Genomic DNA, 12,386 nt, shown 5'->3' with positions numbered 1-12,386 from the left:
ACTGTGGTTATCTTAATTTCTAGAAGTCCAGTGAACAGCTACTTAAGGTTAACCCCTTTTCCTGCTCAGGGCAGAACATGAGGACCTGCCCTGCTTTTTCTCTCATTTGTATTAATTTTGTTCACAACTCTGCTCTCAGAGGAGAGCCTTGTCTTGGGAGAAGAGCAGATGAGAGAATCATTAAGCAAACCCAAGAGGTTCGTGTTTTGGACCTGCAATTATGATGATACTTAAGTAGTTGAGGAGAAATTGCAATTCTACATAAAGATTAATTATGATTCTTTGCACACTGATAGCTTCAAATAAGAGTACTTACCTAGCTTTTTTTTGTTGCTGTTGTTGGAAAATAATGATTATAGCGATAATGTAATCTTCCTTTTTCATACGATGAGATGATGCTTGTGATAGTGTAGGGATACTTGGGATGATGAGTGGTGGAAGGATGTAATTAACAAGCAGTTAGGTAATTTATTGATTTACCACATAGAGAAGTTAGTACATCTATTGGAGAGCTGAGACTTATTTTTTTTTTGCAGGGTTGTTGGAGTAGTTAGGTAATAGAAAGGCAATACAGATTCCGAAGTGTAAGCCAGCCAGCTGGCCCTTTTCACCCCCAGTTTTGGAAACAGAGGCAGGACCAGAGAAGAGCTGAATTCTTTACTGTCATTTATCAAAGGTAACAAAGTTTTTTAAAATTTATTTCACAGGCAGTTTCTGCTGTCAAAAGCACCTCTGCCTTGACAATATTGATGCACAAGTGTTTCTATGGCTAAATTTTCGTTCATACATTTCGTTCAATTTTCTGCTACTGATGATGGCTAAGATATATGGATAATGTCTTTTCTTTGGATAAGGGACCGCCTTCTACAAGAAATACCTGTTCAGTATGCATGCTGCTCAGGTTTTATCTATAAGACATTGAAACACGTATAAAAAGAGAAAATAGGATTATTTTTTTTCAAATCTACCTCAAAGCTGAATCATATACTAAGCCAAAATATGTTTTTATGTACCATTAGAATACCTTTGAGTGAGACAGTCCAGGTAATTCCCAAGGTAACTTGGAAATTAAATTGGGTTGTGAGTGTTCTAACTTGATCTAAGCAGAACATGCTTATTGGGTACTTTCAAAATACAAAATTCTTTGTCAGTTGTATATCAATCATATGTATGAGATATGGTTCAGATCCAATCGTATGAAATACTGAGAAAAAGACAGAATATTGGAGTCAAGATGAATCCTTCCAATTCATACTGTGACATAAAGTGAAAGATTAGAATACTCAATTAAATCAAAAGGATCTGTAATAGCAAGGGAAGAAGAGCATGTTCATGTACTGATGATTTTTTTATTGTTTTTTAAATGTTCTCAAACAAGAAGGTTTAAAACTAGAGGGAAGTCTTTAGTTGATACAGTCTATATATAAATCTGCAGAATTAATACTTCAGAATTTTTTTATAAAATACTTCTACAGTGAATTAGCATCTCACAGGGTGCCTGCTGTCATAAACAAGTTCAGTCTCCTACTTTGATTCACAAAATGTATTTTACTTTTTTTTTATGATAAAAAAGAGTGAGTTTAGTACAACAGTAAAAGTGCATCCATATCTACATCTAGAATTATTATGAGTTCTTTCTCAGAGGTTTTTAAGGTAAAAATGCTGTTTCTTGGCATTGTTGTTATTAACCAGAGCCACAGATATCAGCTATCCTACATCCTACATTGTGACTGGCAAAATAAGTCATTATGCCGTATTGTTGTTATACTAGGCTCATTAGATTAATGCCATCAAACATTTCAAGTAAAGAAAATTACTATTTATTTTCTGTTGCCATCATATAGTTTTTAAATATTTTTAAGGCTGTTCTTACATTTATACAAATGTTTGGGTGTTTGACATGTAATTATTCAGTGGGTTTTTTGGATAAATCTTCTTTATGTCTCTTAACATTTTTTAGCTTATAATACCTTTACTCCTGAAACCTACACTATCTATTTAGCTACAGTAATTACTGCATGAGCTAGTGAAAGCAATCAGGTCCATGCATTGCATCCTACATAAGCCACCACTGGTGTTACGACCTAAGTTTTCTTTTTTACCAGGGTAAGAAGAGTAGCAGCCATCAGTTATTTGGAATAGTTTGAAAAATCTCAGAGCATTAGCTCAGCCAGAAACACAATTCACAGCAGCAAATTCAGTCTAATTTATTATCTCTTGGGCTCTTATCTTTGAAGAGAGCTTGTACACATCTGAATAAAGACCTGGACATTTTCTTTACAGTAATGGTTTTCAACAGAGGGACTTTATGGAAAAGAAAAGATGGTGTGTTACTTAATATGAAGGTGGTATTGATTTTATAATATATTTAAAAATGAAAATACTGGTTTGAGAAGCTAGCCTTATTTTAGAAGTACTGTTCTTCTACTGGTAAAAAGTATACTGTTTTCAAATATGAAGTGAAAAGCTGAAATGAGGCTGTAGAGGTAGATAACAAGCACCAGAAGACAGGAAGTATAAGTTGAGTGTTCAAATGAAATAAATTTATTATAAAACATTTCACAACACTTTTACTTTCATAATCCTTTAGGGAAAGCGTGTGACATCTTATTTTTCTTGTAGGCAAAACTGCAATAAGCTAAAGACTGTTAGGAGTGTAAGATTTTTCTTAGTGCTCAACAAGTGCCTTTGACCAATACTTGTGAACCAGCTTGGTTAGTAATTAATAATATGATGCCTGTAAACACAGAGTGCAAACCCCAGTGGTGCTGGTTTGTGATAAAACTGCAGCAGGACGAGTAGCAGTTCCTTGCAGCCCTTCTTAATTATTTCTCAATTACCTTTTTTGATAAGGTACCTGAGGAGCTGCCTTTAGTTGCCTGTAGCACTAGTGACTAGAGATTTACTGGTATGTGCATTCAGCTTGAGTTGTGTAAGAAACCACTGGGAACTGAATTTTTTGGCAGGAGCCTCTCCTGCTGATGTGCAGAGTGCACCAGTCCTGCAGAGCTGGGGAGAGATTTTCTCCAACTAAAGGCAAGCAGAGCTTGTAGCATTTGCCCTCTCAGGCAGAGGTGTGTGTGTGTTTGAGTGTGAAGAGAGAGTGAGAATTCCTTTGGGAAACAGCATCTATAACACAACCTTTGTAAGCCAGTGGTGTGCAAAGGATTTCTTAGGGGGAAAAAAGATGTTGTGTTTGTTCGTTTGTTTTTTTTCCTGCAAGGGTAATCAAGGCTGAAATCCTTCTTATTGGTAATTGTGCTCTACATCACTCAGTTTATGTTGTATTTCCTAACACTGTGCACTGGATAAGAGTAGGTACAATAGCTGTGGGTGAATACATCTTTTATGATAACAGCTCTCTTTGGAATATACTTTCTGGGCTTAACCTGTATGTTAAGGTCTCTGTTAACAATTCTTACTAGAGTCAGTCTTGAAGTCTTGTCAGTCAAGTGAGGAGGTGTTGGCAGTGCCTGATGCTGTCCTGGGAGAGTTCCCGATGTAGTTCATGCACCATGATTTAGACTATGATAGGATGTGTAGTCAGAATCATCAGGTAAAAAGCACAATTTGAGCTTTGTAAAAACAAACCAAAACAGAAGGTAGAAAAAAACCTCTAAGAAAAGTTAGTGGGACAGTGGGACATCACACACATGGAATCTAACCAGATTTTAGCTAAAGATTTAAAAAAATGGAATTGAGCCAGATACTGGTTGAATAGTATTTTTGTTTTGTCAGAGAGCTAGTAGCTTGAGGAATTGCATCTAGTGGAAACAGTGTTTGATGGATTTCTGTCATATGACCATTTAATGAGAAGTTTGTTTGTAGACATTAACTGGAGAGAGAGAAGAATATGTGAGCTTTTCTAGATATGCAAAGATGTTTTCTAGCCACAGTAGATCATGTAGCTATTTACTCTTAAATTTAAAAAAAAATCAAGAATGTGTCAGAATGAAGATGGAAATAAAACAAAGCATGAGATATTATATAAGAATATTTCATTCACTTTAATACTTTTAATATGATACCTTATAATGTTGTATCAATCACAGTGTCAGGTTCAGGAAAAATCAGAAACAAAGCATGGTAAAAGACTCATCTGTGAAGATGAGCCTATGGAGACTTGGGTTTTCTTTTGCAGAATGAGTTTTCCTGCTGACCAGCAAAAAATTACTTGCCAAACTGGTCTTATCCTATCTTAGCTGATGCAGTTAATTCTCTTAAGAAGTATTGCAAACATCAAAACTGTGCCTGTTCCATCAGCTCTCATGAGTCATAAGCAGTGTTGATTTCTAGGAAGAAAACTTTTCCCTTGTGAACTAACAGCTAAAACTTTCTAGAGGATGTTGGGATACATTGATGGATTAAATTAAGAGTAATATATTCTTTATATATTGTGCATTACTTCAAATACTAAGTATTAGATGTAAGTTGAAAAAATACATGCTTTTTGATTTAAATGTAAGAAAAGAAGGAGGAACAATCAGACATTGTTCATCCCTCTCCAATCCTCATTAAATTAGTCCAAAACTAAACCATAAAATGAGAAAAGAAATTAAGAAGCTTATGAAGTCTTTCTGTGAATATAGGGTTAAAGAATTATGTATTTATGCAGCTTTGTCATTTTTCATCTTTCATTCATCCAAGCCTGTTTACTGGTACCAGTCTGCGTTGAATTTAAAAGCCTGCATATATTTAATGTTACACAGTTTTGGGATTGCATGTGTTCTTAAAGAGAATTTTTTTAAGCAAAACTTCAACCTGTAAAGTTTTAATCCAACGGTTTGGAGTGTACATTGAAGGTTAATGGAAGTTAACATAGCATTAATATTTTTCACGCTTTTCACTCATTTATAAAGTTTGCTCCTTTAACCGTTCAGGCATTCAGAAATGATTCAGGCAGTCTGCAGTCACTGCTAAATCCCCCAGTAGCTGGGAGATTTCGGGTATCTTCAGTTAAGCAGCCTGTGTAGCTGCTAGCTCCCAGAGGAGGTACAGGCATTAACCTTCGGGGAGAAGGGAGAAGTCCCTTGGGCACAACCGGCTGGAGCTCTCACTGTTGTTCATGCGCTTGTGAAGCCACAACAGTGTCACTGCTCTGTACTAATTAAGAATTACTGGGAATCAGACATCTAACATGAACTTTAATGTGAATAATCCAGGGGGGAATGAAGGAGGGGCAAACAGCAAGCACTTCTAAAGCAAGCAAAGAATCAGAAAGGAAAAGAATGTTGACTGCATGGACTTCAACAATCTGCTTGAAATGAACGTCCCAATAGAAGACTTGGTCACTATTCACATCTATGAATATACCTCCTTGTGAGAGAGCAATATCAAGGAAAAGGTTTAGGCTTTTACCAACTAAACAGCGAGATGTCTGACATTTTGCTTGGAGATAAAAGCTGTTAAAAAATACACTGTATTTTTTTCTCTCACACCTTGTGGCTGGAGTATTGGTGTCCTGTTTCCAGGATGATTTGAGTATTTTACATTAACCAGCCTTTGTATACAACCAGATATAATACCAAAGTCAGGAATTATACCAGTAATATGTATATTACTGGTAGAAAATGCTGCTAACTTACTGAATAAAAGACATGTACCACAATTTCCCCTTCTATACTTTAAGAAGAAAGTGATTGTGACACTGTGTTCCAAAAAGTGCAATCCTGGCTGTACGTGTTGGGCATAGCAGACAATCCTCCTGTGACCCTGGTAGGAGTCACTAAAAAGCTGCTGTCCCCAGCTCTCCTTGAGGGTATGTTTTGACTTGAAAATCTAGCTAGCTCTCTGAGAAAATCTAATCTTTCAGTATGGGTTTACTTAACCCACCTTCAACATTAGATCAAAAGAAGTGTGGTCGAAGGAGGTGATCCTGCTCCTCAGTTCCCTTCTCACGAGACCTAACTTGCAGTACTGTGTGCAGTTCTGGTGCCCTCGACATAAGAAGGACATGAAGCTGTTTGAACAAGTCCAGAGGAGGCCACAAGGATGATAAGGGACCTGGAGCATGTCCTGTATAAAGAGGAAAAATGCTTCCAAGCTCCTGAATAGGGGTTATTTGTTTCTATATTTATGTTTTCTTTTAACTCAAGCTAGTCACTGGTGGTGAAAGTGAAAAGATGAACCTGTTTCAGATTTAAAGGTTTGCTTGGTTTATTTTTGACTAGTTATTAGCTTTTCCAGTACTTTTTGCTCTAAACAAGTTGAGCTAAGATTGCAAGCTAGGAGCACTCTTCTATTACTAGGACCCACGACAGTCATTTTATTTTCAGTGAAGGCAGAGTTCCTTTCTGAGAGAGAGCTAGAAATGAGAAATTAAATAAATTGGATGAAATAAAAAAAAAAAAAGAAAAAAGTATAGCATAATCTTGAAGATCTTTGAAAAACAAATGGATTGGTGCTGTTTATACTGTTCTGCCCAAGAAGAAAAAAAAGTAAAGGTGGATAGGGTAGCTTGATGTCTAAATGAAATAATCTCCAGGAAAAAAAAAAAAAAGAAGATCATATTTGTTAAATTGTATAAGAAAAAAATCAGAAGATAATATGGCTTTGTTCACAGTGTTACATAAAGAAGTTTAAAGATGGGAAACAAGCTGCTTAAACACTATAAACTAATTAGTTAGACGAATTGTTTTCCCGAGGTTCATGAGATATGAAACATTGGCACCAGTGCGTGAAATACACTCTGCCTCAGTGCTCTTTTCAATTTATTTTTCTGTTAGTGTCATATGTGTATATAAAAAAAGAGCAGCCAAAACGAAAGAGGTTACAGAGGGAGACCAAAGCCTGTCAGATGATTGAAGCTGACATTTTGTCATCTTAAGCCCAATACGAGAGGGCCCCCTTCTAATAAATGTGTGTAAATAACTAGCTTCATTTTATGCTATCACAGGCTACACTGCCCGAATTATGTTGTGATGAGGCCCAAAGGGATTCCTGGTTTTGCCCTGTGCCCAGCTCCATGCTAAGCTATGCACAAGCGAGTTGACAAGTTGCTAATTAGCTCACCCAGCATAAGGGTGTTTGGGGGAGGGGGAGGCAAGTGAAGAGGGACACTGCCTGGGCTTTGACTGGTGTGTATTGTGGGGGGGGTTGGCTGGATGGTGAATGAGACGTGTCAGGCATGGGAAGTGTTTTGTCAACTCTGGATTTTTGTCTTTCTCTGTCAGTTGACATACGAATTGGGTAACAAGCCAAATCATGCAAATGTTCCAGATACTTTCTAGAACACACATTTGTTTATGTGCTGATATATGGCTTTCCTTCAGGAAGTCAGTAGCTTTAATAAATGTAATTATTGTTCATTATAGTTTGATAAATATAACTTGATAAATTAATTAGTTATTCTTTTTGTTCTGCACCACACCTAAAGGTTTTATGTGTCCAGTATTGTCATGTTTGTAAGAAGACACTCCTATTTCTTGATACTGAACAGAATACCCAGGATTTTCCACTCTACATAAATTTAGCAATACAGATTCCTCTTTTTTGTCCTTTTTTTTTTTTTTAAGTATATATATAACAGTATGTGAGATATGACTTTTCATATTAGATGAGAACTTCAGAAAGTAGTGCTTGGTGGGAGTATGTGTGCCTGCACAAATATATGAATAGTTTTGCTTAGAGAAAATGAGGAGGGAGAAATCCCATTGTGACTCCAGGTTGTATTTTTAATAGTACTGAAATACTGAGGGTAGTGAACATTTCAATTTAGACAATAGCCCAAGGGGGTTTCAGTAATACATGAGGGGCCCTGAATATATAGTTGAGGAGATAACGTAATAGGGACATGGTGGATACATCATTTAGATGAAGCTTCATCAGTTGCTTTCTGGAGGTGAGGAGAGGAGATTTGATTTTTCCCCCTCGGTTTCATAATGATTTTTGTGTTCTATGGGACACACGTGACATTCTGTTGTACATAACCAGTGCAGAACTTGGGAGTTGTTGATACTTATGCTATTACTTATGAAAAGAAGTCTGTCTTCCTAGCTTGTTTTGTTTTTAATGAATACAAATCTTTTTGCAAATGTTATGTCTTATGTGGTAATCATTGGCTGTGTTTGAGGTTGAATTTCTTAAGTATGGTACTATGGAATATAGGTTTGTAGCTCAACAAACAAAACAATGGTTTTGAAGATGAAAAATAAGAACCAGTGTAAGAAGGGGAGAAGGGAAAGACACTCTCAAAATCAATGACTGTGTCATGTCCTACTTTTTAAAGCTGCCTGGTAATGCCCTCTTTGGCAGCAGGGGTACCAAACCAGTTCTGCAGTGACATCTTTAGGAAGAAATCATCTCACTTGAACAGAAATCATTTGATCAAAGTACTGGAAGAAAGGGGTACATTTACAGACCTGTTACTTCCACTTCTCTTTCATTTTGTAGCTGTTGAGGTCAGTAATTAAGCCTAAAAAGTGAAACTAGTCTGGGAGACTTGGTAGCATGGGTTACAGCTTTTAAATAGGCAAATCAGATTCTAATTAGCACCACAATCAGAGCAAAGTGCTATTTTTATTACCCATTACAATATGTTTGCTTACATTTGTACCCTGCAGTTACAAATGCTTTATTCATTGTTTGTTTCTGTTGGTCAGAAAGGTAGCAATTGTTACTTATGATTTCTGAAGTTACCAACCTGAGCAAAGCTGTAAAGTCATTGTTCGCAAACACATGAACAAGCAGCACTTGTCACTTTTATGTCAGGCCCAGCAAATTAAAAATCTGCCTAGTGAGGAGGATGACTGCATTCTTGTAAAGGTGACAACATAGCCCAGTCTTCCCCCTGGCAAGGTGATAGAAAAGACTTTTTTTGTAGTCTGCAGTAAAGTAGAAATTTAGAAGTGAAAGTCTAGGTCTTAATCCGACATTTTCTTCCAAATCTGGACCTACTATGCAGCCTGGTGCCATGACTGATTTTGTTACATACTTCTCCTAAGAAATACTTCTTTGTATTATTTCCATTAGGATATACTGTTTAATATTGCTTAGTAATACTCCCTTGGAAGAACATATGGTAGCTAGTATTCTATAGTAGAATCATAGAATAATTAGGGCTGGAAACAACTTTAAGATCATCTAGTTCCAACCCCCCTGCCATGGGCAGGGACAATAAGAAACAAATATTAGCTTCTTTAAAGGGGTATATTTCAGTTTAAAATGGTATCTGACAAAGAATAAGCTAATCTATTGAGAAATAGAATAAAACCTCAAGACTTTTTTTCGGAAATAATTAGATACTTAGGGACCTTTATGGGTTCCAAAAGTAAACCCGTGTGACCCTGTTCTATTTATTAAGACCGATGAACTCTTGCTAGTGTGTTTACCATTTCCCTCTTGCACTACCACTGTTTTACAAGCTGTCTAGAAGTTTGCAACTTTTATGCTACGTATTTTTTTACCATCTGACTTTCGTGATTTTTCCCATAAAATTTATTAGTTGTGGGAGTCTTAGAAATTCTAAACTACTTAATGGTTCTGACTGCATCCATTACAGTATTTTTTTTTTTGCCCCCCCCCCATCTGTTTAGATACCTTCTGAAATTTACAAAACCTTTGTGACTAATCCCATAGGCTGACCAGCACACTGAAATCCTACCCGTGTTTGTTGTTGCTAATTATTCTGGGTAAACCTATGGGAATCGGGACCTTTCTTAATGAGTTTGGGAAAGCAACTGAAAATTTTGTTCACACTCAAGATTAGTTACCTCACCTTTGTGACTTCAGTTCAAGGTAAAACTTGTGTTCTGCATTAAGGTGGTGTCCACAAAACTGCTAGATTAATTCTGTTGCTTGTTCATTTAGATTGGGGAAGAGAAAAGAGAGAAGGGACTGTGTTTGGCACTGCAATATAAGAAAAACCAACTGTGTAATGTGGCACAAGTGGGGTATTAAGTACGACATAATGTGTGCTATTTCTATCATGGCATTATATATCTGTCAGGCCTTTTGGCAGTCATTTTTTTTCTGAGTTTGAAATCCTTCTCATGTATTTTCAGTGGGTATCAATTAAAGTGTCCAGAAATCCCTCTGCAACCAATCAGTTTTTCTTCTTCTAAGTATCTGCCTTTAATTGATGGCTTGTTAAACTGAGTTAAGAAGCCATGGGGACCTCAACCTGCACTTTGTGGACACAGCTGTAACTTGACACAGAGTATGTGTCTGGAAAGTTTTAAGTGGCATGGCTGCATCTACATAATTTTTTTTGTAATTAGAAATCTGTGTAATTGAAAAAGCGACCAATTTTTAATTCTTCTTCTGGTCAGGAATGTATCCTGTACCTCCATGTTTTGAAAATGTTATGAATACCTGTTTTCTAATGACTGCTAAAGAAGAAACACATTAGCAATGTTTCTTTTTTTTTTTTTTTCTTTTTTTTGTAATTGCACAGACTCTTGCTTTTGAAGGCAGCTGAAACAGCCAATGCTGTCTGGTGGTGTGAAAAAGATTTTTCTTGAGATACCAAAGAACCCCACACTGAATGAAAAGACAATCCTCTGGAAAATGCATTCCTACTTTTGCATATCTTTGCCTTAAGTAGCCTACGTATCAGCAAATGTCTTGTTTGAGTGTCTTATTAAGTCGCACACTGATATCCTTGTTGGTTTAAGAATTTCTGCAATGTTATATGATGCAGATGCAGACATTTCAGATTAGCAAAAGTGATCTAGAAAAATAAAGATTATTGTATGTCAGCACAGGCTATTGGATTTCTTCCAGGATGTATCTTACATGAAATAGAACATAAAAGGAGTGTCCAAATTCTAGACTTCCTGCCAGGGATCTTAGGGCCACACATTCCAAATTTGAATAAACTGGCAAGATTTTACCCATACAGAACCGCTGATGGCAGTTTTTGGATGAAAATGAAACTCTGAAAACCATAATCTTTTCATTCTGCTCAAGCACTCTGCAGTTTTGCATTGCTGCAGGCAGCACTACAGAACTCAGTAACATTCATGCTTGGAATTACTGGTAGAGCCAAAATGGGTTAAGTTTTTGCCATCACGAGTTATTAGCTCTTCAGCTTTATCAAACACTAATGTGGTTACTTCTAGCTTATGTTGTTCTTAAATGCTGAGAGCTTTTCTTTCATTTAAAAAAAAAGCTCTTTTTAAAAAATGTATATGTGTAAAAATCTGATAATCAGTTGTTTAAGTACCATGACTAGAAATTTTTCCTTGGCAATATGGTAATAACAGACCTTTTCAAATCTCCAAGTGGTTGAGCGGAAGAAATTGGGATTGAAAGAAAAAAAAGAATAGTGTGATGAATAAGTACAAATGGACTAAAGAAGATCTGGGATTTCTTAAATTTTGAAACAGAAGACTCTGAAGTGGTACTGCTGGGATATAAGAGGGAGGAGAAGGACTACAGTTAGCAAACAGCTACTCCTTTGGAAGTTTGGGGGTGATTTTCTTTTCACAGAAATCCTTAGGGAAAATAGTATTTCTAACAAATTACATTAACTTCTATAGCTTTGATGGTTTTAGATCTTGCTGGCCATCACACCTTGCTGCCAACCCTTGTGCATCAGTGGAGGTGGCAGAAGGTGCCCATGCCCTGGAACTCTTTCTTACCTCATCCAGCAGCCAATGAAATCTGCTTTTGCTATGCTTATGGACTGGTGTGCCCAAAGTGTGGACCTACTGATTCATGGACAAAGTGTTTACATATGCCACCACTGGCATGGTAACAGGCAGCTCGAGACGGCTGAGGTGTGCTAGGATGAGAGTCACATGAACAGCAGCAGCTGTTTGCTTGGGCAGTATGTGCTCGGAGCCCGAGGGTCAGCTATGTATCAAATTAAATTTAAGCAGATAATGAGTGTTTCAGAAAATGCCTGCCAAAAATTGTTTACAGGTTTATATTTCAATCATGTGATTTGCTTATACAATTCTTCATGCTACCTTTGAGGACTCTGCATCCTGTTTTTCTTTAATCATGTATTTTATGGATTAAACAAAAATGATTCTTCTTTTTTTCCACTTCGCTTCTCTTCTCTGACAAGTTTTAATATGCCCAGGAAGCTGTGTTTGAAAAGAGTAGGGATCAGACTGAAATTCTGCCACTATCCCACACTAATTTATTAAAAGCAGTTGGTTTCTAATGGGGTTATATGAGAACAGAGTTATAAGAAAGTTCTTTGAGTTGTATTTGCGCATGTGCGCAACTCTGCCAAGTTCTTTTCTAGCCGCAAACTTCTTTTACCATTTTAATTTCTTGAATTCTGTTTGGCGTATAATATTAAACCTTTCAACCCCAAATTTGGCAAACATTCGCCAGTGTTTGCCAAAGTGTAACGCATTATACTGGTTAGACTGAAAGATCTGTGCTTTGGGAACAGGAGAAATAAAAATTCTAGTTTCCTGTAACAAAGACTT

General features: G+C 36.7%; 1 long non-coding RNA gene across 1 annotated transcript; it reads right to left on the bottom strand.

The window, feature by feature from the left end:
* Positions 1-690: 690 nt before the first annotated feature.
* Positions 691-11,664, bottom strand: LOC133216962 (uncharacterized). The gene is made up of 3 exons (XR_009726765.1): positions 11,583-11,664; positions 9,711-9,794; positions 691-908 (listed from the first exon to the last, which is right to left on the bottom strand). It is a non-coding gene; the product is annotated as an uncharacterized LOC133216962 (long non-coding RNA).
* Between the last annotated feature and the right edge of the window lie 722 nt (positions 11,665-12,386).

This window comes from Neopsephotus bourkii, unplaced genomic scaffold (assembly GCF_033783945.1).
Source record: "Neopsephotus bourkii isolate Nb327-2 ecotype Australia unplaced genomic scaffold, CSIRO-AGI_Nbou_v1 NB_1078, whole genome shotgun sequence".
NCBI lineage: Eukaryota > Metazoa > Chordata > Aves > Psittaciformes > Psittacidae > Neopsephotus > Neopsephotus bourkii.
This window is presented reverse-complemented; position numbering and strand designations above follow the sequence as displayed.